The 13620-nt window shown below is 61.9% G+C and overlaps 1 long non-coding RNA gene across 1 annotated transcript; it reads left to right on the top strand.

The window, feature by feature from the left end:
* Positions 1-5232: 5232 nt before the first annotated feature.
* On the top strand, positions 5233-6147 carry LOC144254665 (uncharacterized). The gene is made up of 3 exons (XR_013343557.1): positions 5233-5272; positions 5357-5557; positions 6105-6147. It is a non-coding gene; the product is annotated as an uncharacterized LOC144254665 (long non-coding RNA).
* Positions 6148-13620: the final 7473 nt, after the last annotated feature.

The following is a 13620-nucleotide window of genomic DNA, read 5'->3' as shown; positions in this document are numbered from 1 at the left end:
AATGTGGGTCCACCTGGCTTCTTCAGGACAGGATCCCAGGTCCACAGCCCCGAGGACCTGTCCTTCCACGTGCGAGGGGCCCGAGCTGGGCCTGTGGGCAGTGTTCCTTGGACCTCCTCCTGCACCCGGGTCCAGCACTCTACAGACGGCAGGCAGAGCAGCTTCAAGACGGAGGTTTCCACCCAGATGGTCAGCTTGGGGACTGTGGGAGAGACTGTTACTCTGCATATTCGCCCAGATGGAGATGAGGCCCCTGGCCCCTCCCAGGGCTGAGGCCACATACCCTGGCAAGACAGGGAGGCCAGGGCACTCTTACTGTGCCGTCCTTGCAGCATGGGGCCTGCACCCTGCTGGGCAGCAGCACCTGCTCAGGAACCCCAGCTCACCTCAGTCGCCTGTGCTCAATGCGCTGCTCTTCTGAGCTCGGGGTTCAGCCTGCCATGCCCTCTGTCCTGGGCCCTTCCTACCTCACTGGACTTTGGTCCTCAACAAAGAGGACCACAGTGCCTACAATGCTGGATGCACTGAAGTCCTTCAAGAGAGCCCTGGCCAGGGGCAGCTCAGAGACCAAGCTCTGGGTTGTCCATTCTGGCCTGCAGGAGCCTCCAGGCTCTGGACACAGATGTGGACTTGGGCCTGTGTCCTGCTCCCACTGGGCACGGCCTTGCCTTTCCCCAGGCTAGGGATGGGACCCAGACCCCCAAAGCCACACCCAGGGCCTAGTGGCCACCAGCGGCTCTGCAGGGTGGACACAGGGTCTGTGTTGGGAAGTGCACCTGTATTCTGGCTGATAGAGCAATAAACCAGTCTGCGCCTCCTCTCTGCTCCTCTCGCTCTCGCACTCAGTACCCCGGGATCCCCTCCACCCATAGCCCTGGTTGGGCCTAGACCAAGTGCCCTTGTTCCTTCACTCCAAGGTCAAGCTGGGAGCCACATGGGTGCCCTGTTTTGGCTCCTGTGTGCCCAGACGGGCTGTGGCAGCACATGGGCCTGTCTTGGTCCCAGGCAGGGACCCTGGGGCTGGTCCTGTGGACACATGATATGACCAGAATCACCCATAATTGTCCCTCTGGCCCACCAAGAGCAGTGCAGGCTTTCCTCTACCTGGCTGAGGCTAGTGTCAGGACAGATGTGATGTGGGGGTGTGATATGGTGGTCCCAAGTTCTTGGCATCTAGAGGTTTACCCCTTTGTCCCCAGCTGAGGTGACCCAGGACAACCTAGCATCTGTCAGAGGGGTGGGAACCACTCTGTGCTGAGCTCCAACCGTGAGGCTTCCCAGGGATCCACTGACCTCTTGGATGGGGAAGGGGAGAGTGGGTTCCCTGACCCCATAGAGGGCATCCTGGAGATGCCTCTCCATTTTGGGTGCCCCTCCTGGGCAGGGGCTCAGGAGGGCTGGGGAAGGCTCTGGGAAGGGACCTTCTGGGGATGGGAGTGGTCAGCATCCTCAGGCTGCAGACGGTTGGCAGGTGGGAAGGGCAGGGGCCATGCCAGGCAGGGGCCTGGGGAGTCCTTCAGCGATAGGTGGAAGGTGCCAGGGAAGGGTAGCATGGCCTGGACTAGCTGTAAGTGGAGGGTGGACGGTTACTATGCAGATGGAGTTGGGTAAGGATAGGGCAGTGGGTGTGTCCCCAGGAGGGGGGGCCAATGGCTCTGGCCACCTGGACACCAGCCCCATGATCCCATGGACCTTGACATGGTATCAGGCTGCCCCCAGGTTTAGAGCTGGGGTTCAGAGTCAGCCTTGCAGGACAGCCAGCCTTGGGATGAAGTGTGTGCTGGGATTTGGGGCACATGAAGGGTGAAGGGTGGGTTCCCGGTCCCCTGGCCCAGGAGGAGGAGGAGTTCTCCATGGGGCACCTGGGTGAAGACAGGCCTGAGCTCCAGGGGAGGAAGTAGCTGTCCCCAGTGTGGGTTCTGGGGCTTCTCTCTCTGTGCCAAGCCTCCATTCCTCACAGCCTCCTGAGCAGGTGGGTGAGTGAAGCAGGTGGGAAGGGCCAGCTGGGGGTCAGCCCACTAGACTGTCTCTGACAGGGACTGGTCTCTGGAGGCCCCTACCTTGGGTCAGGCCACACCAGACCCTGGGCCTTACCATCTGCTGCTGACCCACCTCTTCATAGGTGTTACCCAGGACGGCTCCGCCCAGCCCTCCCTTGGAGCCGACCAGGAAGTCCCATCTGTGCTGCAGAGACTCCTGGGCCCTGAGGCTCTAGGCCCTTCTGCAGGGGACTTTGCCAGCCCCACCCCTGGCCCCAGGGAACCACTGGCATTTCAGGAGGCTGGCCCCCAGGCCCCAGAAGCCTCGGGCACACCTGGTAAGCCCTGCAGGGAACTGGCTGCAAGGACACATCCTGTGCTGACCCTGTCAAGGAATGTCCTCGGGCTCTGAATTTGCACATGGCCACCCCAGCGTTCTCAGCATGGTGTCAGTTAGGTGCAGGTCTGGCCCAGTGTCCCTCTCAGGACCAAGAGTAAGGCAGCTTCGTCTTGTCTGCCACCACCACCAGCTGTGACAGATTGGTGCCCACAGGGGATGGAAAGGCAAAGGCTAGGGATGGCATCTGTGTGGGAGGCTGCTGGATCAGAGTGGCACAGAGTTCTGGTGTCCAGGAACGCGGAGATGGAGCAAACCCCTGGTGTTGCTTGGCCGGCCTTGGCACTGGTGTTCACTTTCCCTGCTGCTGCTTTGGGGAGCAAGCCGAGCCCCTTCCCATCCTGGGCTCCCTTTCCCTCCACTCATTCCCTGTGTCCTGCCTGAAGATGGAGGGGTTCCCCTAAATTCAGCCTCCATCCAGCCCTGTCCTAGGAGGCCCAGCACATTGCCCTTCCCTGCCCACCCCAGTGCTGGCTCCAGCCTGAGATGCCTCAGTTCACCTGCAGCCAGCCTCAGGGCCCTGGAGAACCTCCTCAAGGGCACCACCGCCTACTCTAAGTGACCACCTGGTCACCCTAATCCCTACTTTTCTAGCCAGTCTGCTAGGCTATCCTCTGTTTTGTCCCTGGCCACTGATAGAATGGGCCTTGTTTGTGTGCTATGGCCACAATACAACTTGTCGTGCTGGGTGACGTCACCTGCAGTCTCTCCTGCCCGTAGGAAGCTGCCAGAGCCTATGGCACCCATGGCGTGGGATATAGCCACTTTCCTGGGTCACTGACCTATGCTGTCAGGATGTTCCCTGGATGGCAGCCTAGCTGCTGGGCAGGGACACTGAAGTGGGTGTCCCTGGTGGGGCAGGTGCCTGCAGAATGGACCCCAGCCAGCATGCACATGCTGAGCCATGGGCTGAACCTGGGCTTTGGGGACAGTCACCCATGGCCCCCAGGTCCCTGCAAGCAGTGGTCTTGCTGAGCATACACACCCCCTGGCCTGGTGATGTGGGGGACAGTTGGGCAGTGCAGGGCCGAGGAGGGTCTCTTGAGCCCCAACCCAGCTCTGTCTCACGAGGCTCCTCATCTCCCAGCAGCTGAGACCCCAGAGGTGCCATAGCCTCTCATCCGGGAAGTCCTGGAGCAGGAGACGGTGACTGGTTCTGGGGCCCAGGGACGGACCATCCCCATCCAGTAACCTCCCCCAGTTAACTGAGTCATGAGATGGGGGCAGTCCTGCCAAGGACAGCTCATGAGTGGGCAGGTCCATCCCCTCTGGCCATGTGGTACGCAGAGGTAATGGGGTGGTCCTGTGGCCTCCTGTGCACTCCTTGACTGCCCCAGGCCAAGCCAGTAGGCAGGGAAGAAGGCCAACCTTAGGGAAGGAGGTGCAGGAAGCCCCCACAGCAAGGACCAGGGTCTTCCATCTGCACACCTCATCCCCCCACATGTGGGGAAAGCCTAGGACCCCATCTTGTCACCTCTAGCCAGCAGAAGCTCACCTAGCTCTGTGATTCCAGGGTGGAGGGTGCTGCCTGGCCAGGGGCAGGTGTCGGGCAGGTGCTCTGGGATGTCCACAGCCATGTAATCACAGAGACCACACAAAGGACCTATGTGTACCAGCCCATCGACACCAGTGCTACAAGTTCAAGTATGGGGGTCAGGGGTCAGGGCGTGCTGTGAGGGTGGCCCTGCAGTGCCTGGGCTGGGGGCAGTTGCTTGGAGGGTGGAGGGGCCCGCTAGGTTCCCGCCTGCTTCAGCCCAGGTTCCCCACCCCTTCTCTTGTGCCACAATGGGGTGGGGGCTGGAGCTCTCCTCCAGGAGAGGCAGGCACTACAGATCCGGTGTCTGCTGGACCCAGTCCTGGAGAGAGCCACCACCCCCTAGCATGTTCTGCCTGCCTTGGCTTGACTGTTCTCGTGACTGCTGGGCCAGCTAAGGGCAAAGCAGGGAGACAGTGGTTGGATGGAAGGAAGAACTTCCCAGTTACCAGGGGGCCCTGTTGCCTGTTGCCCTGGGGTGTACTCAGAGCCTCACTGACCACATTTATGGGCTGTGCAGCCTGGGAATCCCTCCTCATGTCCCCCTTTCCACCTCTTCCCAGGGCCCCCAACCATGCAGGTGACCATTGAGGATGTGCAGGTCCAGGCGGGTGGTACGGCACAGTTTGAGGCTGTCATTGAGGCTGTCACAGCCCACTTTGACATGGTACAAGGTAAGAGCTGACCCAGGGAGGCAGGGTGGGACCCTCAGAGGCCGGAGGCACCTGTGTGTTCATGTGTGTACGAAAACCGCACCACACGATCCTAGCTGTGCGGCCCCTCCTGCAATCCCCAAGCCCATCATGGCTGGGCATGGGGCTGGACCTGGGGCCGACACACAGCAGGTGCCAGGGAAGGGCAGGTGGGCCTGATGCTGGGATGGGCTGATGGCGTCCTGGCCTGCTGGTGTTTCAGGATGGTGTCCAACTGGAGGACAGTGCCCGGCTGAGCCAGCAGAAGGATGGCACCACTCACTGCCTGCTACTGAAGGATGTGGCCCAGCAAGATGCAGGCGTCTACACCTGTCTCGCACACAATGCTGCTGGCCAGGTGCTCTGCAAGGCAGAGCTGCTGGTCCATGGGGGTAAGCCCCAGAGCCTCCCAGGCCCAGGGCCGCTAGGTCTCCACATGGCATCCCCAGTCCCCACAGGGACCCCAGATCAAGGTTCTCATGGGCCACAGGCCCAGGCCCAGGGAACAGCCTGCCAGCTCCACAGTACTGGGGATAAGGACCAGGGCAGTGCCTTTGCAGTCCTAACTACCTTCTGTGCTGACCACAGGAGACAGTGAGCCAGATTCAGAAGAGCAGAGCCATCGGAGGAAGCTGCACTCCTTCTACGAGATCAAGGAGGAGATTGGCAGGTACACTCCAGCCCTTCTGGCCCCAGGGATGCCCAGGACCCGTGGCACAGCGCCACCATCCTGATCCCCCTCCCTCCTCCCCAGAGGCGTGTTTGGCTTTGTGAAAAGGGTACAGCACAAAGGAAATAAGGTATTCTGTGCTGCCAAGTTCATCCCCCTGCGGAGCAGAACTCGGGCCCAGGCGTACCAGGAGCGAGATAACCTGGCCACGCTCAGCCACCCGCTGGTCACTGGGCTGCTGGACCAGTTTGAGACCCGGAAGACCCTCATCCTCATTTTGGAACTGTATCCTTTCTTCTCCTGACCCCTTGGGGTTTGAGGAGGGGTGCAGTGGCCACCAGGCTGGGGATTGGAGGAGCATATGCTCCCTGGGCCTGGCAGGTTGTGACGGCCTCAGCCCACCTTCCTGTGGCCAATGCTGTGTGACAAGCAGCCCTGTTCCTGCCGCTCATGATGGTGTTGGTCAGGGGGTTCTTTCTCTCTGAGGGTTGTCCATGGGGGTCACCAGGCAGGGTCAGTGGCTGAGCTGCTCCTGAGGGTCCAGATGTCCTCGGTGGAGATGGCCAGGGGTCTCCTCCCATGGGTGACCTCTCAGATGTAAGGAGAGGTGTGTCCTACACAGGTTACTCCAGGTCTTTGCCCACTGCCCATAGGTCCCTGACTGGGGTCTCAGTGTGGAGGGCCTTGTGGCTGGATCTGCTCCTGTGTTCTTGTCTCTCCCCTGAGGAGGGATTTGTGCAGACAGGCCAGGTGCCCCCACCCTACCACTGCCCTGTGGCCTCAGTCCCCAGGTGGGTTCCAGCCTCAGCTGCTTTCCTTGACCAGGCCCCAGGTGCTCATCAGAGGAGCTGCTGGATCGCCTCTTCAAGAAGAGCATGGTGACAGAAGCTGAGGTGACCCTGCACCTGCCTGCCACTGGCCTGAGCTGCATGCGGGTCCCAGCCCCACCCAGACACAGCTGCCCCAAATGTGGCCCAGGCCCCGCCTCTCTGGATCCCAGGCCCCGCCTCTCTGGATCCCAGGCTACCCGGGCTCTGTGGCCAGCTGCACTGCCTGGCTTCCTGCACACCTTGCTTGTTCCTGGGGATTTCTCTGGCTTTGGCACTTAGGGCTCAGGGTGCCACCTACCCTGTGGGCTTGTCCCAGGTGCTAGACTGGAGCACTCAAGCAGGATGAGTCAAGGTGGAGGGCCGGGGCCCCTCCCTGAGCACAGCATTTGCCACAGGTCAAGGTCTACCTCCAGCAGCTGGTGGAGGGACTGCACTATCTGCACAGCCACGGGGTCCTCCACCTGGACATAAAGGTACTGTCCCTTGGGCTCCTCCAGAACCTGGGTGGGAGAGGGGAGCCCTGGGCCTGCAGGATAGGAAGGGACAGGCCTACCGTGTCCAGTTTCCTTGACAGGGCTTGCTGTCCTGCAGGGACTGGATGCACTGCTAATTGGCAGCTCATCCGTGGGCTCTGCTCTGACAGTCTGACTGGTGCTCCCTATGCCCCACGTTGGCCTCATGGACCCTGAATGACTCCCTGAGGCCTGGAAACCCCAGGTGGCCCAACCCCCATAGACTCCCCAATACTTTCTGACAGCCCCCCAATATCCTGATGGTGCATCCTGCTCGTGAAGACATTAAAATCTGCGACTTTGGCTTTGCCCAAAAAATCACCCCTTCAGAGCCACAGTACAGCAAGTACGGCTCTCCAGAGTTCGTGTCCCCCGAGATCATTGAGCAGACCCCCATAAGCAAGGCTTCTGACATCTGGTGAGTGGTCAGGCTGAGTCAGGACTGTGACCCTCCTGGGACCATGCTGGGGAGTCATCTGGCAGCCCAGCAGCCAGCCAAAGGGTCCTCTCTGAACCTCTGCCTCCTTCTGCACCCCTGGGATCCCCCATGCCTCCTCCCACATATCCCTTGCCTGTGGCCAGGCCTGGGGTGACTCACAGTGGGTGGTTTTCTTTTTGCAGGGCCATGGGGGTCATCTCTTACCTCAGGTGAGCACAGCCTGTTCTTGGCAGCTGCTTCTTCAAAGCCAACCCTTCTGCAGAATCCTGAGGGCCACGTGTGCTGCTGGCCACACCCCAGAACAGAGACCCAAGAGCCCAGGGGCAGCTATCTTGGGAACAGGCGGTCAGCCAACCCTGATAAGAGGCTCCTGCCCACTGCTCCTCACAAACACCCTGTCATCACTAGGCAGAGCTGAGCTGACCCTGTAGGGTCTGTGGGATTTTTGTCCAGAGTCCACTCATAGTGGGCACTGATGCCCTGAAGATGCTGGTGGTACAGACTGATCCTTGACCTCTGCAGACTAAGACCTGTCCCCACCTCAGACATAGACTGATGCCTATCTAGGCTCCCTGGACTCCTGTCCCAGCTGAGCCTAGATCCCTAGCTCAGGCTGAGGCCAAGTACCCACCCCAGGCTGAACCAGCACCCAGCCTTGGCATACATCCCTGCTTCAAGCTAGCCTGGGTCTCCTTTGTAAGTTCAGCCCTGTACCCACCTCTGGCCATGAGAGCCTCAGGTTAAAGCAGGGCCCCCATGCAGGCTGACGTTTCCTTGATCCCTGTCCCAGCCTGAGTGGGGACCCCAACCCTGGTCTGAGCCCAGACACCCTCTTAGGCTTTGCCTGGATTGGTGTTCCAAGCTGAGGCAGTATCTGGGGAACCTCAGATACTGCTGGGAGGGAGTGGTGCCAGAGTTCGTCCCCAGGGGCTTTGTTTGAGGGCAGGCTCTGCCTGTTTCCAGCCTGACCTGCTCCTCCCCGTTTGCGGGAGAGAGTGACTGTGCCACCCTGTTGAATGTGCTGGAGGGGCGGGTGTCCTGGAGCAGCCCCATGGCTGCCCACCTCAGTGAGGACGCCAAGGACTTCCTCAAGGCCATGCTGCAGAGGGCCCCAGGGTGAGTGCATGCCTCTCTTGCCTACCCAGGGTGCGGCCAGCCCTGCCCAGGGCCAGCTGACTGCCTGGCTGACCTGGGCTCTGCTCTCCCTCCAGGGCCCGGCCCAGTGCCTCCCAGTGCCTCACCCACCCCTGGTTCCTGGTGAGTAGGCCCAGCCTGGCTCAAACCCCAGGCCTGCAGGGAGGGACATCCAACCCAAGGGGGACGAGGGCCTGCCTGCAACAGCACATATGGTGGTGGCACCCAGGCCCCTGTGCCCCAGTTCAGAGGACACTTGTCCCTTCAGACAGGCTTGGGATCCTGAGACCCTCACAGGGGGTTAGGGCCTCCCCGACGACCTCTGGCCTTTGCCTTGCCCTGTCTGGGCAAAGTAAGAGGATGAGCCCATGAGACCCCAGGGCTGAGGGCAAGTCCACCTGCCCCTGCCCAGATGGGCCTCCATCCCAGGAGGGGCCCCCATCAGGGCGCTGGGGTCTCTCCTCAATGTGGCTGCTCCCTCACACCCCAGAAATCCATGCCTGCGGAGGAGGCCCACTTCATAAACACCAAGCAGCTCAAGTTCCTCCTGGCCAGGAGCCGCTGGCAGGTGAGCTGTCCCCTGAAAAGGGGGTGAGGGCAGGGTCAGAAACACAAGCCCAAGCCCGCCTAGCACACTCCCAGGCCTGGCACCTCATCGGATCTCAGCCATGAGTGTGCCAGCCGCAGAGAGATACCCAGTGGCCAGGCAGAAGCCAAGAGCCCTGGTGCAGAGGTTCCCACTGCTCTGGGTCCCCACCACTTTGGCCCACTGGGAACGTGGAGGGAGAAGGCCTGCTGGGTGCCGCCGCCCCACCCAGCGACTGCTCTGTGCCGCCCCCAGCGCTCCCTGATGAGCTACAAGTCCATCCTGGTGATGCGCTCCATCCCAGAGCTGCTGTGGGGCCCACCAGACAGCCCCTCCCTGGGAGTGGCCGGGCACCTGCGCGCAGAAGCCAGCTGCTCCTCCAGCTCCTCCTCCTCGGACAATGAGCTCGCCCCATTTGCCAGGGCCAAGTCTCTGCCATCCTCGCTGGTGACCCATTCCCCGCTGCTGCACCCACGGGACTTCCTGCGGCCCTTGGCCAGCCTGCCAGAGGAGGCGGAGGCCTCACCAGCCTCACAGCAAGGCGCAGGGCCCCTGGCAGCCCCCGGCTGCGTCCCCTGGCACAGTGTCATCAGCAGCCTGTTCTACCAGCAGGCAGGCGAGGGCCCTGAGTGAGGCGCCCTGGCCCCTGGAAGCCGCCGACACGCGGCCCGGAGTCGGCACCTGCTCAAGGGCAGGTACTTCACCAGGGCCCTGCCTGGTCTGCTTGAGCCGCTGTTGGAGCACTTGATGAAGTGCTGGAGGAGGAGGCCGCCAGGGAGGAGCAGGCCGGGATGATAACCAAGACACCCTCATTTGAGATGGCCCTGTGCCTGCCCAGCGCCAGTGCCCGTGAGGCCCCCGGCCGTAGCCACTCCCTGGACCAAGACCCTCCAAGTGCCATCAGCCGCTTGAGTGAGGCCTGCAGTGAAGGACAGTGCCCTCCCACAGCCTCCACAGGGGAGGCAGGTGGGAGAGACCAGAAGCCCCTGAAAGGGCCCAGTCTGTCTCCATCACCTGCTAGAGACTCAGGGCCTGCTCAGCAAGTGGGGTCATCCAGGCTGGGGCAGGAGGCTCCTTCTTGTCTCTCTGAGCAGGATTCTGCCCCCCAAAAGGGCTGTGGCCCACCGTAACCACAAACTCATGGCTGTTTGCCTCCAGGGTCTGTCAAGGAGATACTTCTGGAGCCCCCTGCCCAGCCCAAACAAGCCCCCTGCCAGGCTCTGAGAAGGAGCCTGGCAGCATCTCTCGACCTGGGGGACCTTGGACCAGCTCCTCCAGCTCCCTGGAACCAACCTGCCCCACAGGCATGGAGTCCAGCCCTTCCCTGGACACTGGCAGCCTGTCTCAGGAGACTGAGCAGTCCCCTGACCCAACACCCCCCTTACCAAGGCCTCAGGAGCAGGCCACCACCCGGAAGTTCTCCCTGGGGTACCGTGGGGGCTATGCAGGGGTGGCGGGCTACGGTACCTTTGCCTTTGGTGGGGATGCAGGGGGCATGCTAGGACAGGGTCCCTTGTGGGCCGGGATGGCCTGGGCCGTATCCCAGTCCTCCGAGGAGCAGGACGAGGCTGGAGTGGGTAGCCCTCAACCCCAGGCCAACTTGGGGCTGAGACCTAAGGGGCTACCCTGAGGGCTTCCCCAGAGCTGACCTCGTGGGAGCAAGATGGGCAGGTGTCCCTGGTGCAGATCCGGGACCTGTCAGGGGATACAGAGGCTGCCGACACTGTGTCCTTAGACATTTCAGAGGTGGATCCCACCTACCTCAACCTCTCTGACCTGTATGACATCAAGTATCTCCCATTCGAGTTCATGATCTTCAGGAGGGTCCCCAAGCCCTGGGAGCAGCCAGAGCCGCCCTCTCCTGAGGCTGAGGCTGGGGAGGAGCTGGCAGAGTTCCCTGAGGCTGCGTGGCCCTGGCCAGGGGCGCTGGGCCTTCGAGCTGGCCTGGAGATCACAGAGGAGCCGGAGGACCTGGAGGCACTGCTGGGGGAGGCTGCGGCCAGCAGAAAGCGCAAGTGGTCCCCCTCCCGTGACCTATTCCAGTTCCCTGGGAAGTGTCGGCCACTGGAGGAACCCCTGGAACTTGGGCTGCGCCAGAGGGTGAAGGCTTCCATGGCTCACATCTCCCGGATCCTGAAGGGCAGGCCGGAAGGTGACTTCCTCCTCGTCCTATCCCCTGGCACATCCCTGCCCCTTAAGATCACTCACCCTTTCGTGCTCAGGGTCCTGCTGGGCCACCCCTCTGATGCTGTTGCCCCTACCTCCCAACTGCACCCACGGCTCTACCTGAGTCCTGGGGGCACCTCTGCTGACCTGAACCTGCCTTACTGGGCATGTGAGGCCATCCTGGAGACAGCTGCAGGGAGGGCACCTGGGGAGAGGGCAGCCAGGATCCCAGGCCTCCCCCACTGTAGACCCTCTGACCCAGGAGTCCTATGACCCACCCTCAGTGACCTCAGACCTTCTGAGCCCAGTCTGGTGGCCCCAGATCCTCCTGACTCCAGGTCTCTCCTGATCTGAGAGCAACTCGACCCTAGGCACAGCTGACCCCAGCTTCCCTGACCCCTGAGCTGCCTGGAAGTCCCAACTCCAGAGCAGCCTCTGTGACCTCCACCCACCTGACCCCAGCCTGACCCCGGCCCCAAGCAACCCCCTCCTGCACTGTAGGCCTTAGAGCCCCCAACAGCCCACTGCTGAGGGAGGTGGGAAGCAGGTCCAGCTTGTCTTCACCACCCCAGTCCCTGAGACCTGGGCCTGCCAGGAGGACAGGCAGTGTGAGGAAGCTGGTGCTGCCCGAGGACAGACCTCCCTACTGAGACCCTCCCCCCTCCTCCTGCAGGCCTGGAGGAGCCCCCCAGGAAGAAGACAGGCCTGGCTTCCTTAAGGCTGTCAGGTCTGAAGGGCAGGGACCAAGGTGAGCAGGCCCCACTGTCTCAGGGTCCTTTCCCAACCGCCATGGTACCTACACCAGAGGGGCAAGTCCCCACCCACCTATGGGGCTTAAGCCCAGAGGCAGGCTGGGCATGGGGGCTGAGCAATCTTGGAGGGCTTCCAGGAGGAGGCAGTGCTGCGTCCTGCCCACACTTTCTGGCCTGGACTTCCCTCTGAAGGCTCTTCCTGCCTCTTCCTCAGCACCAACCTTCCTGAGGGAGCTCTCAGATGAGACCATGGTCCTGGGTCAGTCAGTGACACTGGCTTGCCAGGTGTTAGCCCAGCCAGCTGCCCAGGCCACTTGGAGTAAAGGTAAGGGGTTGGGATACAATCAGGGCAGCAGGGGCCCTCACTGTCTAGGGGAAACTCAGACCGGCTCTGTGCTGTCACAGATGGGGCCCTCCTGGAGAGCAACGGCCACCTCCTCATCTCCTCCACCCTGAAGAACTTCCAGCTACTGACCATCCTGGTGGTGACTGCTGAGGACCTGGGCATGTATACCTGCAGTGTGAGCAACCCTCTCGGCACAGCAACCACCACGGGCGTACTCCGGAAGGCAAGTGGGTGCGCTCTGCTAGAGGTCCCTGCCAGGCCAGGGAGGCTGGGCTGGGGGTGCTGAGCCTCGTTTCGTGAGCTGGACTGGGCCACTCCCTCAGCTGTGGGGCTGTGGAATTTGGGGTTCAGGAGGTGACCACAGGTGCTTCCGAGTTACCGAGCAGTCCAGTCCTGATGGGCCGGGCATTGCATGTGGCTGCTGTGGGTGCCTTCTGGACTGTCCAGGATCTTCAGGGGTTGGCAGGAGGCAGGAGACTGACAGGAGACAGATGGAAGGCAGAGGTGGGGGAGCAGCGTTCCCAAGAAGGAGGAGAGGGGTGTGGCAGTGTTCCAGCCTGCTGTGCACCCTACTGCCAGGAGCTGGCCCAAGGCCTCTGCTGGCCAGGGGCGGAGCTCCCTGTGGAGGGTGCCACCCTGCCCTCCAGTGGTGTAGGAGGGAGGAGCCCCATCCTGTTTGTGTCTTCATCAGAGTAGAGTCAGGAGCTGAGTATGCAGTGCCTGGGGTGTGTGGGCAGCTGAGATGGCTGCTGGCCCAGTCTGGAACTTGCAGACTGACCTCAGGCCCTGTACTGGGGCGTTCAGCCAAGCTTAGAAACCAGGGCAAGGCGCCCCGACCAGAGCCTGGGCCACTCCACCGAGGCCTGAACATACCCTGGCGAAGGGCTGGCCAGGAGGGATCCTGGTGGGGAGGGTTGGGCAGACATCTGACTGCCCACTAGGGAAGGAGGCACGCCCCTCCTCCCATTGCTTTCTAGGACCTCACCCACCCCAAACAAATGGCACTGGGAGAGGGTGGGCTTAGGAGCCTAACGTTTGCCGAAAGTAAGGGAGGGTGAGGCAGGGCCAGCTAGAAATCAGCCCTGGGGGTCAGATGCTGACCCAGACCATGGGTGGCCTCTAGCAGAGCGCCCCTCATCTTCCCCACGCCCGGACATCGGGGAGGTTTACACAGACAGGGTGCTGCTGGTCTGGAAGCCCGTGGAGTCCTATGGCCCTGTGACATACATCATACAGTGCTGCATAGAAGGTACTGTGTGGGCCCTTTGCCCTCTCTCCCTGGGGCCCCTGAGGCTCAGCATGCCCCCAGGGTCAGCATGGAGGGCTCTTGCCCACAGCCTGCTCTGTGTCCTGGGGAAGGTCTTTCCTCCTTCCTCCCCAACTGCCTCTTACTCCATCTGTGACCAGGTGGTACCTGGACCAACCTGGCCTCTGACATCTTCGACTGCTGCTACCTCACCAACAAGCTGTCCAGGGGCGGCTTGTATACCTTCCGGACAGCATGCATCAGCAAGGCAGGAATGGGCCCCTACAGCAGCCCCTCGGAGCAGGTCCTCCTGGGAGGGCCCCGCCACCTGGGTGAG

This window comes from Urocitellus parryii, chromosome 1 (genome assembly GCF_045843805.1).
Source record: "Urocitellus parryii isolate mUroPar1 chromosome 1, mUroPar1.hap1, whole genome shotgun sequence".
Classification (NCBI taxonomy): domain Eukaryota; kingdom Metazoa; phylum Chordata; class Mammalia; order Rodentia; family Sciuridae; genus Urocitellus; species Urocitellus parryii.
Note: the sequence above shows the minus strand (reverse complement) of the source record. Positions and strands in the feature narration are given on the sequence as shown.